Source organism: Panicum virgatum, chromosome 2K (genome assembly GCF_016808335.1).
Source record: "Panicum virgatum strain AP13 chromosome 2K, P.virgatum_v5, whole genome shotgun sequence".
Taxonomy (NCBI): domain Eukaryota; kingdom Viridiplantae; phylum Streptophyta; class Magnoliopsida; order Poales; family Poaceae; genus Panicum; species Panicum virgatum.
The window spans coordinates 9,087,016-9,101,612 of NC_053137.1; positions in this window are offsets into that span (position 1 = coordinate 9,087,016).

The following is a 14,597-nucleotide window of genomic DNA, read 5'->3' on the forward strand; positions in this document are numbered from 1 at the left end:
ATTAACCATTCTACATTAGCATCTATCCTAAAGCATACATGGTGGAAAGCAATTATTTTTCATCATTCAACCATATTTCTCATCATCATTGTTCCACTTCTTACTCTATGTGGCAAAAGGGTTAAGCAGTCTCAATATCCGTGAGAGACGGACGATTCGAATCGAATTTGTTAACCTGGCCAGGCAGACCTAAACACACGCATGGGGAATGCAATCACCCACGCGACTTTTCCCCTTTTTCCCCGGGCATGAAACAGGCCCACCGTCCTAGGGTGCCCTGCACCCGTGCGTGACCATAGACCAGACAGTGGGGAGTATATTCCACGGCCGGTTCCATCATGTACTTAAGCTTACCGATTACCATATTCTCGGCATGTGGTTAGTACGTTCAAACGCTTAACCACCACTATCACACACCGCGGCCTTATCCAATTTCACTAAACAGACGGGGTATCACAAGTACAACAACCCCGCCCGTAAACCTTATATTGCAGTGTGTAGTAAGCATTCAACTCCTATGAGCTCGCGAGTGACAGGAAATCACTCGACTTCTACCGAACCATTAGCATAGCCAACTAGCGACCTACACATACTAGAGTTCAAGCATAGGTACCTAAGATCATGCAACTAAGGTTCCAAACAATTCCTGCAACTTAAATGCATAATAAACAGGAATACAAATAGTTGCATAAATTAAAATAGGTAGGACATGCTCCGGGGCTTGCCTTCCTGAGCGGAGCTAGCCTTGGGCTCTTCTGAACTCGGGTTCAGGTCTGCAGTGGCTTCAGTTAGATTCACTTGAGCTTCACGCTGCTCACTCTCGGACTCCGGCATCAACTCGTACGTACCGTCAGGAAGAGTAGTCGAATCTATATGAAATGCATATGCGTGAGTTATTTTAGTGATACGATTTAATCAATTCTTCACTATAGAGTTGTAATCCAACGCAACTCAAGATGATTTGCAATATATTCTGTTACATCATTTTGGGCAATCATTTATAGAGTAATAAACAACAATTATTAGTTCATAGAGTCACTGTGGGGTTTCCATCATTTACCAACACATACCAAAAGTCATTTTCTTTAACAAACACTAGAGATACACGTGCTGTCCAAAACTATAGTTACACAGTGCTTATAGGGTTGAAATTTTTATGTATTGTACTTCAACAAGTGTAGGTCCTACTGTACAAATTTCAGAAAGTTTCACGCAAAAATAAAATTTATGAAAAACAAAATACACAGCCACAGCTAGGAACAAGATTAATTTGTATAGATCAAACCATGTAAGTACTAGTGCTGAAAATTTAACTGAGTATTTATGATCCTATTAAGAACCTACTGGAAAAATTTTAGATTTAACTAAACATTACGCAAGGCATGAAAAATAGCACAATGTACAACTGCAGTAAAGAAAACTAAATTATATAGGTAGTTATACTGAGTACCAGGAGCTCAAACATTACTAGCATGATTAAGTACTCAAAATCAAGCTTTAGTAAAAGTATCAGATTTTTCTAGGCACAGAAGCTATTTTTCACAGTTTAGTGCATTTATTCATAGCATAAATCACTTGAGCATGTTTTGCTTGGGTAAAAAGTCTATACATTTTTCTAAAGCATCAAGGTAGCAATTACAAATCACTGAAAAAGTTTCAGCTTATGGTTCAAGGTGCAACAACTTGGAAAATTAAAACTATTTATCCTAGGCATACATCAAGATTTAAAGAAACCTATAGCTAGAGTTGTCAAAATGTCCTCAAATGTTTACAGTAAACTATCAATCTAGGGTGTAGCACACTGTCCAAAAACTAGTCTTAGTTCATGATTACAACAGGAGATACATTTGTGTTCTATTTAATCTAATCTTTATTCTAGATTAAAATAGAAGCATAATAAGAACATGTGACTGTAACAAAAGTTGTAGGTTTTGATCTAAGGATTCCAAAACATTTTAGTTTGCATTTTTCTGATTTTGCTACGATTTTATATGGAATTTACAAGTTTGCTGTTTTTGAAGACAAAAGAAAAAGGAAACGAACTTTTGCATATAGGCCCCTGGAAGTTTTGGTTCTTCTAACTGGAGGTCCCTGGTGGACATTGGAGAACAGAGGAGGGATTTCGGCCTGGTTTCCGGCGAGGTTCGGCCCTGGGGGCGAGGGGAAAGTTGGGGAAAGGAGAGAGGGGACTGAGCCGCACCTCTGGGTGTCCTTGGTTCGCGGGGAGAAGGTCCGAGGCGTCGGCTCCACAGGCGCCGGCGGACAGCGGCGGTCTGCTCCGGCGCTGCGGCGTTCCGGTGGGTGAGGGCGAGCGGTGGAGGGGTCGGTGAGCTTCAGGGGAAGGTCGTGGAGCGATTCCCGGGCTCGGTTTGGACGAAGGGAGACCGGAGGTGGGAGCTCCGCGGAAGCAGGGCGACTGCGGCCATGGGGTGCCGCGGCGGCAGTGGTCTGGTGGCTTTGGACGGTGGCAAGCGGTTCGGGGAGCACCGGTGGAGGCCAAGGAAGACAGTGCGGAACTCCTCCCATGTGAAGCGGTAGTTGGCAGGGTGAGATGCCTTGAAATTCCGCCACCAAGCCCCAGGGGCATCATGCAGTTGATGAGCAGCAAAAAGAACCTTCTCATGGGGCTCACACTCAATAAGACCCAGCTTCTCTTCAATGACATTGAGCCAGAAATCCGCATCCAGAGGATCCTTGGAACCACGGAAGATGGGAGGATTGGTGCGGAAGAAATCCCCGAACCTGTTCACTTGAGGCTCAGCTCTTGGACCACTATTGCCGGCATTGCCCAACTGATTGACTAGGTGCGCCATGAGTTCAGTTTGTCGGGCTAGGACGTCCGCGAGGTTTGGGTGAACTGGAGGATTAGGAAGGGGATCCTCGTTGTTGCGGTGGTTATTGCCACCCGAACCACTGGCACCATCCCTTTCATTTCCCGAACGCAACACCATCCTGTTAATAAACAAAATGGTTAGCGGTCAGGAATGAAAGATGAAGAATGATACTCAAAGGCAGGGTGGAAAAACAATGTGCAGATAAAAATCTAACACACCAACAACACCGGAGTAGCAACTCTAAGAGATAGAGCAGATTTGGTCCACTACGATTAGCAAGAACGAGTTCAACGATATCTAGATCACGACACACTAGATCTGCGCGAGGAAGGGTGGAGGAGGGGGCTCCGCGGCGAGCCCGTGCTTCGCGGCAACAATGGCGGCGGCAGCTCTGGGTGCGCGTGTGCAGGGTCCCAGCTCGGCCTCAAATAGGCGCACGAGGGAGGGGAGGTGGTGCTGGGGAGGCCGGGCAGCTCGGGCAGGCGGGCAGCAGCCCGGACTTGGCCGGAGGCGCGCGTGCGGCTGGTGGCAGCAGCGGTGCGTTGTGTGGCGGGCGTCGGGTGCAGCCTACTCGCTGAGCTCGGCGTCAGCAACGACGTAGGCTCGACATTGAAGGCCAGGGTAGGCGCGTCGACCGCGGCGCTCGGCATTGGTGGCCGGCGGCGTCGAGTGCGCGTCGCCGAGCGCTTGTCCGGCTCTTGTGGCCTGCAGTGGCGTGCGGGGAGGACTCATGGCCGGGCCGTGGCGCAGCAAGCGGCAGCAGCAGGATGGCAGCAAGGCAGCGAGCGCGGCGGTGCAGCGGCGTAGCGAGGCAGCACGCAGCGGCAGCAGGCGCAGCGAGCGGGCGGCAGCGGCGCAGCGTGCACGGGCGTGCGCGCTCGAGTAGCTTGGCGTGAGCAGAGAAGCCAGGGAGAGTGAGGGAGAGAGAGAAGAGAGAGAAAGAGAGAAAAGTCAGAGAGTTGACTTTAAATGTTCTCAAAATTTTCAATGGAAGCTCGAAAAAGTTTGAATACGAAAGTTGTTCAAAATTCAAAATCCTACAACTTTCATTTCAGGCACATTTTCGTTTGAAGCTCCGTTTGAAAGTTAAGAATTCAAATTAAATGCAAAAGAAAATTACCCTAAACACATTATTTTTTTTTCGAATTTTTCTCCAAATTTTGTGTGCTAACTTGAAAAACTGTGAACATGAAAGTTGTTTGTTATATGAAACTCTACAACTTTTGTTTTGGGCAAAAATTAATTTAAGCTATGGTTTGCACTTTGTATTTTCAGATCTTTTTAGCATTTTCTGAAATTAATTATGGGAGAAAATGTACTGTGGATCGACTTATCATTTCATGTGCAAAAACTCACTTTCTTCCCATGGCTTCAACTGGACTATGGTTTATTATGATTTTAGTGAGATGCCTAGGAAATTTCACAAGCAAACTTGCATCAGTTTAAAAACTATTTAAGGTTTTCGACCTATGCACAAATACATCTAGACATACATACATACACATCCATTTCAATGTTTCTTGGTTAAGGATGTATGATTTGGTGCTAATGACTCTGGTTCATCTAATTGAACACCTGGGGTGTCACAGCCTACCCCCCTTAAAAAGAATCTCGTCCCGAGATTCGGGTGAGTAAAATTAGAGGGGAACGTGCGTGTGCCTTGGGGTGAGATTAGGAAAACACAAAAAAATTTGTTTATATAACCTTCAATGTCCCGCGCGTCTTCATCCTCGGTATGGTGACTCCTGAGGATCTTATATGTACATAATTGAATAGTTGCACCGGCACATGCGTAGCATGGAAAACAACAGGATCAACTCTACTACTACTTGAGGCACTCCTTTTCTAGGCTTGAGATCTTATTCTTGGGTATAAACAAAGTTTTCTCAAGACACTCTTGCTCATGGTTCTTTTATTTAATGGAGTTGGTGTTTGTTTGAGAAAGATGCACACTTATTCAATGCCATGATGTGTTATAGAAATGCCAATATGCCATGAGACTGTTGGTACGAGGTGGAAACTTATAGAGCATATGTGTGGTTGCAATTAGTTAAGGCACCCATGGGATTAATGTTTGCGATGACGCATTGCACGGATGCAATAACTTATGCATTGATGAAATAATGCACATGGCGTGTTGCATTGGTTATGATGTGCCGGTCATGATGCATGACTGATGGTGCACGTGTTGGAATGCATGTTAGCAACCGTGGGAGTCATGCAGATACTCCCTAATACTTTTATTTTAACCCGAATTAGAACCCATGTCATCACATTATGCAGGTTGCGAAAATAGTATGTCGCGGGGTTGCTATCGCGGACTATGATACCAGCGCGCACCTAGTGACACAAGCGTATGGCTGTAGCGCATACGAGGCCCTAGGTTCCGTCGCGGCACCATATGTCAATGACAAACACCACGACAAGATGAAAATATAGCGACCCAAATAATGTGCATGGCTAGGAAGGAAGATAGAGCCTGGTGAAAATCAGAAGTCCTTCCTAGATGCATATGATGTTAATGTAGACAGAGCCCCAAAAATGCAGGTGATTTAGCAATGACAATGGCACAACCATGCATGTAATGATCCTACATGATATTCTCGTATTTGTATGCAGCATTTTTAGTTTTTTCAAAAGAATTATATGTGCAAGAAGGGCAATTGAGATTTCCTCAAACTTGTCCAAGGGGGATACCATTACTCCTCTTTGATGGGCTGACTAGGGAGCCAGGCTGGATCCTGGGATCCCCGCAAATATCCTTCTCAAATTCCATCTCAACTTCCAAGGAAAAGTCATATATATCTTACCCACTTGTTGTCCAATAATTCCCTCATATTCTACTTAATAGATTCGAACTCAAAGCTAGGCTACAAAGTGTGTGGGCTGCAGGTGCTTGTTTTGAAATTTCAGAAAAATGAGGGGCACAAAATTGACCATAGCTCGAAGCGGAGAAAGCAATAAATGCTCAATATCATACAGGAGGTAGGTGACACATTTTCCCCTAGACAGGGTTGGCCCTCTAAAGAAATTATTTGGTGTGTGATATGGGAAAAACTTGTGAATCAAGATGATAAAAACAGATTCTAGGTAGTGCACTAAAGTAGCCATAACTCAAGGAGTTGATGTCCAAAAATTTTCAAATTTCACCCGAACATGCCTAAGATAGTTGCGCACAACTTTGCTAGTCAACCCTTGGGCTAGATCAGATTCTAAGATGGTCATATCCTTATAGTTTTGCTTTGCTGTCAGCCCGAAATTTTCAGGGACCAGAGAGCCAGTAAACTGAGTGCTGAGGACAATTTACTAAGCCTAAAATTACCAAATTTTTACAGAAGCTTGGTAAGTAAATTTGGCACAAGTTTTGTGTTGAACACTTCTGCATAAAATATCTCTAGGAAGGCCTAAAATTCGTGCAACCCAAGTGCTCAAAGCTGACAGAAAAACTGGGTGTCAAAGTTTCTAATGTGCCCCAATGTATACAAGTCGAAAAATTCCCAAATTTAAACAGCAACTAGTAGACAAGTTTTGGAGCAAAATTATCCACTGCGCCTCTACAGATAAAGTCTTCTACCATGCCAAATAATTCATCTTCCACGATATAGCAGAAATGACAGATTTCTAGATAGACCTTAATTGAGAGAAGATGAACCGTGCTCACGTGCAAACCTTAACCTTACCGACTAACCCACATCTATTTTCAGTGGCTTTCAATTATATGAGTATGATGCATGCACGACCTAATCGTCCTCCCAAGGAAAACAATTGCCAAATAGTTTTGGGCTTACGGGGTTAGCACCGGTGGCATGGCACAATTTACGTCTCTCCCTATATAGATTTCTAGCCGAGTTCTAACCGTGCTTAACTTACGTAATTGTGGTTAGTGTACCTGCAGAAAATTGACAGATATAAATTTCATTGAACCTTTCATGCCAGCACACATGAAAGCGTCCCCATACATTACCGCTCACTATAGAAGCGGCATCCATGCGTCCAACACTGCAGGGACAGCGCTCATACGCTACCGAGGTGACGTATTCACGGTTTCCTTTTACTCCCAATATAATCGACTGATGGTCGGTATATTGGCAGCAGCTCAAGTAGGCCACTGCTTGAGCGCAGCGTTCGGTTCGCATCACCGATGGGAAGGTCAGACTCTCTCAGCTGACTAAGTATACTTTACTCCCAATATAGCCAACTAATAGTTGGTATATTGGCAGCACCTCAAGTAAGCCACTGCTTGAGGGCAGCGTTCGGCTCGCATCACCGACGGGAAGGTCAGACTCCCTCAGCTGACTGAGGATCCTTACCGTCTTACCTTAGCGTAGGTGCGTCGTTACAAATATAAATACTGAATTTAAAATACAGAAAGAAACGTGCTGGAAGTCAGTTATAAATAAACCATAAGTTAGATAGCCACCTAAAAACTCTCATAATATCCCTAGGGCTTTACGTACTATACACAATCCTTAACGAACCACCGTATTTACCAAATGCGATTATGTGGCCAAGTTTTAAGTAAAACTTTTAAAATCTAGTCGCACTCTTAGGTGTGCGCTTTGTTCGGCTCTGATACCAGCTGTGGCAGTACCGCCCTAATTAATCCGGCTCAAGTGCGCTAACCATCATCTTAAAGAGAATCCCGGCTAACACGCACTTCAAATGGAGTAATTCGGCAGTGCTGTCGGGTAAAGTCCCGAAGAATCCACCTTAGCGTCGATCGAACCCAAAGCTTACATGCAACCCACACGAAGGTGAGTCCAAAGAGTACAATATTTCACAGATACATTACATTACAGGGTCTTAACTTAATTATTACAAACCAAGTTCGAAATCTCCGAAAGGTACTTGAAGTTCAAATTGAAAGTAGTTCAGAGTTCATTGCAGCGGAAATAAAACGAGTTCTAAACGACGATACATGATGTCATGATGAAGCCCGTACATGACATCACTCGGCATTGCCATCGTTGGCCGGAGTCGTATCCCACTCCACCGACCAACCAGGAGGTAAAACACACGGCCAAGTCAAACTAGCTATCTGATCTTCAAAAGTATCACCTGAAAACAAAGTAGAGCCACAAGCAAGGCTGAGTATACTAATACTCAGCAAGGCTTACCCGACTAGGATATAACTAACCCTCTAACTAGACATGCAAGGCTTTTGGCTTGAGGGGTTCGTTTTCGCCGAAAAGCAGTAAGTCCTTATTTTCCGATTTTAGCTTTCAAGTTCTATTATGATTAACCATTCTACATTAGCATCTATCCTAAAGCATACATGGTGGAAAGCAATTATTTTTCATCATTCAACCATATTTCTCATCATCATTGTTCCACTTCTTACTCTATGTGGCAAAAGGGTTAAGCAGTCTCAATATCCGTGAGAGACGGACGATTCGAATCGAATTTGTTAACCTGGCCAGGCAGACCTAAACACACGCATGGGGAATGCAATCACCCACGCGACTTTTCCCCTTTTTCCCCGGGCATGAAACAGGCCCACCGTCCTAGGGTGCCCTGCACCCGTGCGTGACCATAGACCAGACAGTGGGGAGTATATTCCACGGCCGGTTCCATCAGGTACTTAAGCTTACCGATTACCATATTCTCGGCATGTGGTTAGTACGTTCAAACGCTTAACCACCACTACCACACACCGCGGCCTTATCCAATTTCACTAAACAGACGGGGTATCACAAGTACAACAACCCCGCCCGTAAACCTTATATTGCAGTGTGTAGTAAGCATTCAACTCCTATGAGCTCGCGAGTGACAGGAAATCACTCGACTTCTACCGAACCATTAGCATAGCCAACTAGCGACCTACACATACTAGAGTTCAAGCATAGGTACCTAGGATCATGCAACTAAGGTTCCAAACAATTCCTGCAACTTAAATGCATAATAAACAGGAATACAAATAGTTGCATAAATTAAAATAGGTAGGACATGCTCCGGGGCTTGCCTTCCTGAGCGGAGCTAGCCTTGGGCTCTTCTGAACTCGGGTTCAGGTCTGCAGTGGCTTCAGTTAGATTCACTTGAGCTTCACGCTGCTCACTCTCGCACTCCGGCACCAACTCGTACGTACCGTCAGGAAGAGTAGTCGAATCTATATGAAATGCATATGCGTGAGTTATTTTAGTGATACGATTTAATCAATTCTTCACTATAGAGTTGTAATCCAACGCAACTCAAGATGATTTGCAATATATTCTGTTACATCATTTTGGGCAATCATTTATAGAGTAATAAACAACAATTATTAGTTCATAGAGTCACTGTGGGGTTTCCATCATTTACCAACACATACCAAAAGTCATTTTCTTTAACAAACACTAGAGATACACGTGATGTCCAAAACTATAGTTACACAGTGCTTATAGGGTTGAAATTTTTATGTATTGTACTTCAACAAGTGTAGGTCCTACTGTACAAATTTCAGAAAGTTTCACGCAAAAATAAAATTTATGAAAAACAAAATACACAGCCACAGCTAGGAACAAGATTAATTTGTATAGATCAAACCATGTAAGTACTAGTGCTGAAAATTTAACTGAGTATTTATGATCCTATTAAGAACCTACTGGAAAAATTTTAGATTTAACTAAACATTACACAAGGCATGAAAAATAGCACAATGTACAACTGCAGTAAAGAAAAATAAATTCTATAGGTAGTTATACTGAGTACCAGGAGCTCAAACATTACTAGCATGATTAAGTACTCAAAATCAAGCTTTAGTAAAAGTATCAGATTTTTCTAGGCACATAAGCTATTTTTCTCAGTTTAGTGCATTTATTCATAGCATAAATCACTTGAGCATGTTTTGCTTGGGTAAAAAGTCTATACATTTTTCTAAAGCATCAATGTAGCAATTACAAATCACTGAAAAAGTTTCAGCTTATGTTTCAAGGTGCAACAACTTGGAAAATTAAAACTATTTATCCTAGGCATACATCAAGATTTAAAGAAACCTATAGCTAGAGTTGTCAAAATGTCCTCAAATTTTTACAGTAAACTATCAATCTAGGGTGTAGCACACTGTCCAAAAACTAGTCTTAGTTCATGATTACAACAGGAGATACATTTGTGTGCTATTTAATCTAATCTTTATTCTAGATTAAAATAGAAGCATAATACGAACATGTGACTGTAACAAAAGTTGTAGGTTTTGATCTAAGGATTCCAAAACATTTTAGTTTGCATTTTTCTGATTTTTCTACGATTTTATATAGAATTTACAAGTTTGCTGTTTTTTAAGACAAAAGAAAAAGGAAACGAACTTTTGCATATAGGCCCCTGGAAGTTTTGGTTCTTCTAACTGGAGGTCCCTGGCGGACATTGGAGAACAGAGGAGGGATTTCGGCCTGGTTTTCGGCGAGGTTCGGCCCTGGGGGCGAGGGGAAAGTTGGGGAAAGGAGAGAGGGGACTGAGCCGCACCTCTGGGTGTCCTTGGTTCGCGGGGAGAAGGTCCGAGGCGTCGGCTCCACAGGCGCCGGCGGACAGCGGCGGTCTGCTCCGGCGCTGCGGCGTTCCGGTGGGTGAGGGCGAGCGGTGGAGGGGTCGGTGAGCTTCAGGGGAAGGTCGTGGAGCGATTCCCGGGCTCAGTTTGGACGAAGGGAGACCGGAGGTGGGAGCTCCGCGGAAGCAGGGCGACTGCGGCCATGGGGTGCCGCGGCGGCAGTGGTCTGGTGGCTTTGGACGGTGGCAAGCGGTTCGGGGAGCACCGGTGGAGGCCAAGGAAGATAGCTACGGGGTCGTTTGGGCGCGAGGAAGGGTGGAGGAGGGGGCTCCGCGGCGAGCCCGTACTTCGCGGCAACAATGGCGGCGGCAGCTCTGGGCGCGCACGTGCAGGGTCCCAGCTCGGCCTCAAATAGGCGCACGAGGGAGGGGAGGTGGTGCTGGGGAGGCCGGGCAGCTCGGGCAGGCGGGCAGCAGCCCGGACTTGGCCGGAGGCGCGCGTGCGGCTGGGGGCAGCAGCGGTGCGTTGTGTGGCGGGCGTCGGGTGCAGCCTGCTCGCTGAGCTCGGCGTCAGCGACGACGTAGGCTCGACATTGAAGGCCAGGGCAGGCGCGTCGACCGCGGCGCTCGGCATTGGTGGCCGGCGGCATCGAGTGCGCGTTGCCGAGCGCTTGTCCGGCTCTTGTGGCCTGCAGTGGCGTGCGGGGAGGACTCATGGCCGGGCCGTGGCGCAGCAAGCGGCAGCAGCAGGATGGCAGCAAGGCAGCGAGCGCGGCGATGCAGCGGCGCAGCGAGGCAGCACGCAGGGGCAGCAGGCGCAGCGAGCGGGCGGCAGCGGCGCAGCGCGCGCGGGCGTGCGCGCTCGAGTAGCTTGGCGTGAGCAGAGAAGCCAGGGAGAGCGAGGGAGAGAGAGAAGAGAGAGAAAGAGAGAAAAGTCAGAGAGTTGACTTTAAATGTTCTCAAAATTTTCAATGGAAGCTCGAAAAAGTTTGAATACGAAAGTTGTTCAAAATTCAAAATCCTACAACTTTCATTTCAGGCACATTTTCGTTTGAAGCTCCGTTTGAAAGTTAAGAATTCAAATTAAATGCAAAAGAAAATTACCCTAAACACATTATTTTTTTTCGAATTTTTCTCCAAATTTTGTGTGCTAACTTGAAAAACTGTGAACATGAAAGTTGTTTGTTATATGAAACTCTACAACTTTTGTTTTGGGCAAAAATTAATTTAAGCTATGGTTTGCACTTTGTATTTTCGGATCTTTTTAGCATTTTCTGAAATTAATTATGGGAGAAAATGTACTGTGGATCGACTTATCATTTCATGTGCAAAAACTCACTTTCTTCCCATGGCTTCAACTGGACTATGGTTTATTATGATTTTAGTGAGATGCCTAGGAAATTTCACAAGCAAACTTGCATCTGTTTAAAAACTATTTAAGGTTTTCGACCTATGCACAAATACATCTAGACATACATACATACACATCCATTTCAATGTTTCTTGGTTAAGGATGTATGATTTGGTGCTAATGACTCTGGTTCATCTAATTGAACACCTGGGGTGTCACAGCCACAGCGTGGAGGCGGGAATCTTCCCGCGCGTGAGGTTTTGGCGGTTTTCTCAAAACCGGCCACCTACCCGGGTTTCGCGGACCCTCCAAAACCGCGGACTGGATCTTCATCAAAATGGCGGCATCGTGGAGAAGACTTCGTTCCGAAGAAAGAACCTCGGCCGTCAGATGAGATCGTGTACAGGGGGTGCTGCAGGCCAACCGGTCTGACCGGTCCCTGGCACCGGTCTGACCGGTCTAACCAACCGGTCTGACCGGTCCAGCGTACCGATCTGACCGGTCCCGCGGGTATAAATACCCCTTCACTTGTGTTAGTTTAATTGCGGCTTTTGTAATCTGTTCGTGGACTCCTCTGTTCTCCAGGCCACCGCCCCTGTGTTCCTCTCCCTCCGTTCCTCTCTTTAGAGTAGGATTTGTCCATGGATTTGTGAGACTTTGTATTGGATTTGATTGGGAAAGGAGGCCTCATCCTCCTTGTGCCCTCTGGGCTTTTGAATCAATCCAATTCTGTCCCTCTTTTGCTTTTTGTGATGGATTTTTGTTTCGTTTTTGATGCACTTGATTGCGACAGTTCGTAGAGCTCTTTGGAGTGATTCCCGTGCTCCTAGCTTCGTCCTAAACCCTCGGAATCACGAGCTCTTCAGAATTGGAGTTCTTGAATTTTTGAGAAAACCCCAATCCCTCTTAATCTACACTCAAATTCTCAAGATTTGTTGATCTTTAGGATGAGATCTTTTAGGGATATGTTCACTGAGTAGGGGCGAAGCTATTCCCCAAGTTTGATCGATTTTCGTGGTCGTTTGGTGGAGATTCATCGTTTGAATCCAAGTTTTCGAGGGTTTTCTGGGTGCCACCGGTCAGACCGGTCTGCCAGTTTTTTGAACAGCCGAGACCGGTCAGACCGGTCGAGTGCAGATCAGTTCTGCAGTTTTCCCGATTCGCTTCCGATTTGCTTCGTGGTTTCGCTCGCTCGTTCGAGGCCTTTTGTGTTGGTTTAGCTTTTCAATAGCTATTCTAAACTTTGGTCAGAACGCTTGAGGGCTTGGGTGATTTTTGGGATATAGGCCGACGGTTTAAATTTCGAAGAAATTTTGATCGGCTCCCATTCACCCCCCTCTGGTCGCCGGCTTCGGTCCCTCAATTGGTATCAGAGCTTGGTTGAGGTTTTCAGTACCTTAATCGGTTCGAAAACCACTCGGTGACCATGGCGAGTCTTGGTAAGATCCCGGTGTTTTCTGGCGAGGACTATGCCTACTGGAAGGTTCGCATGAGAGCTTTCCTGCAGAGCATGGGAGCCGATGTCTGGGAGATTACCACGAACCACCTTTACGAGGTGCTTGCTGTTCGGACCACACCTCTCCAGGTGACCTAGCACGAGGCTAACGCCAAGGCTGTCAATGCCTTGTTCGCTGGCGTTTCTCGTGCGGAGTTCTCACGCGTCCAGGGTTTTCAGGAAGCCCACAAAATTTGGACATGTCTTGAGAACTACCATGAGGGTACACCTCAGGTGAAGGCCAGACTGTTCGAGATTCACCGGCGTGAGTACGAGAACTTCACACAGGAGTCGGGTGAGAGCATTGACTTGATGTTCAGTCGTTTTCAGTCGATTGTAAACAAAGTCAATGCGAACAGATCTGCTGGTGCCCTTGAGTACACAGAGCATGAGAAGGCCCTTAAGTTGCTTTACGCACTTGATCGCTCTGTGTGGGATCTCAAGGTGAACACCATTATTGAGTCTGCTGGCTATGAGACTCTGACGGTGAACGAGCTTTTCAGCAAGCTCAAGACCACGGAGGTGGATAACCAGACACGAGCCAAGCTCAATGGTGCCCTTCCTTCCAAGAGCGTCGCTCTTGTGACTGGCCCAGGTGGTGGATCGAGCTCTAACGCTAACTCTGCTCTTGACTTTTCTCTTGCCTCTTTGCCTTTTGTTTCAGATGAGCAGATGGAGACGCTGGGCGACGACGACTTGTGCCTCCTCATCAGCAAGTTCCAGCGCGTCTACCACAACAGGTAGAGGAAGAAGAACCTCGGGTGCTACAACTGCGGCGATCTGAACCACTTCATCGCCGATTGCCCCAAGAAGTCCGGCGGTGGCCAGAACAACTCCTTCGACTACTACCGCCACCGCGACCGTGACGAGGGAGGCTCCAACAAGGAGCGTCGGCGCCACAAGCACCGCAGTCGTGACCGGGGAGGACGCTTCGACAAGGAGTCGCTCAAGAAGCGCTTCCAGTACAAGGCCAAGAAGCGGGAGAAGGCCTTCCTGGCGCAGCTCAGCGACCTCGACAAAAGCTCCGACACCGACCGCTCTTCTTCACCGACCTCTGACGACGACGACAAGAAGAAGAAGAAGCGGGACAAGGAAGCCACCGGTTTCATCGGCCTTTGCTTGGCGGCCGGTCGGCGCAAGAGCTTTTGCACCATGGTGGGCGAAGCCGATGGTGCTCGTGCGTCTTCGGGTGGACATGCTACACCGACGCACTCCGGCTCTTCTCCTGGATCCGAGAGCGATTCAGAGGTAAACTCCATGATCGACCTGCTTGATACAGAGGTTAGGGAGTTGTACGCCGCTCTCGACAACCAGAAGAGGCTGCTTAAGGAAGCAGCTAGAGAGCGTAGAAAGCTTAGGGCTGAACTGGCTTGTGCTAGGGAGAAATCTAGTGAGGATGAGTGCGCTGGCTGCATATCTCACATGAATGATCTTGTTGCTCTCCGTGCCAAGCATGATG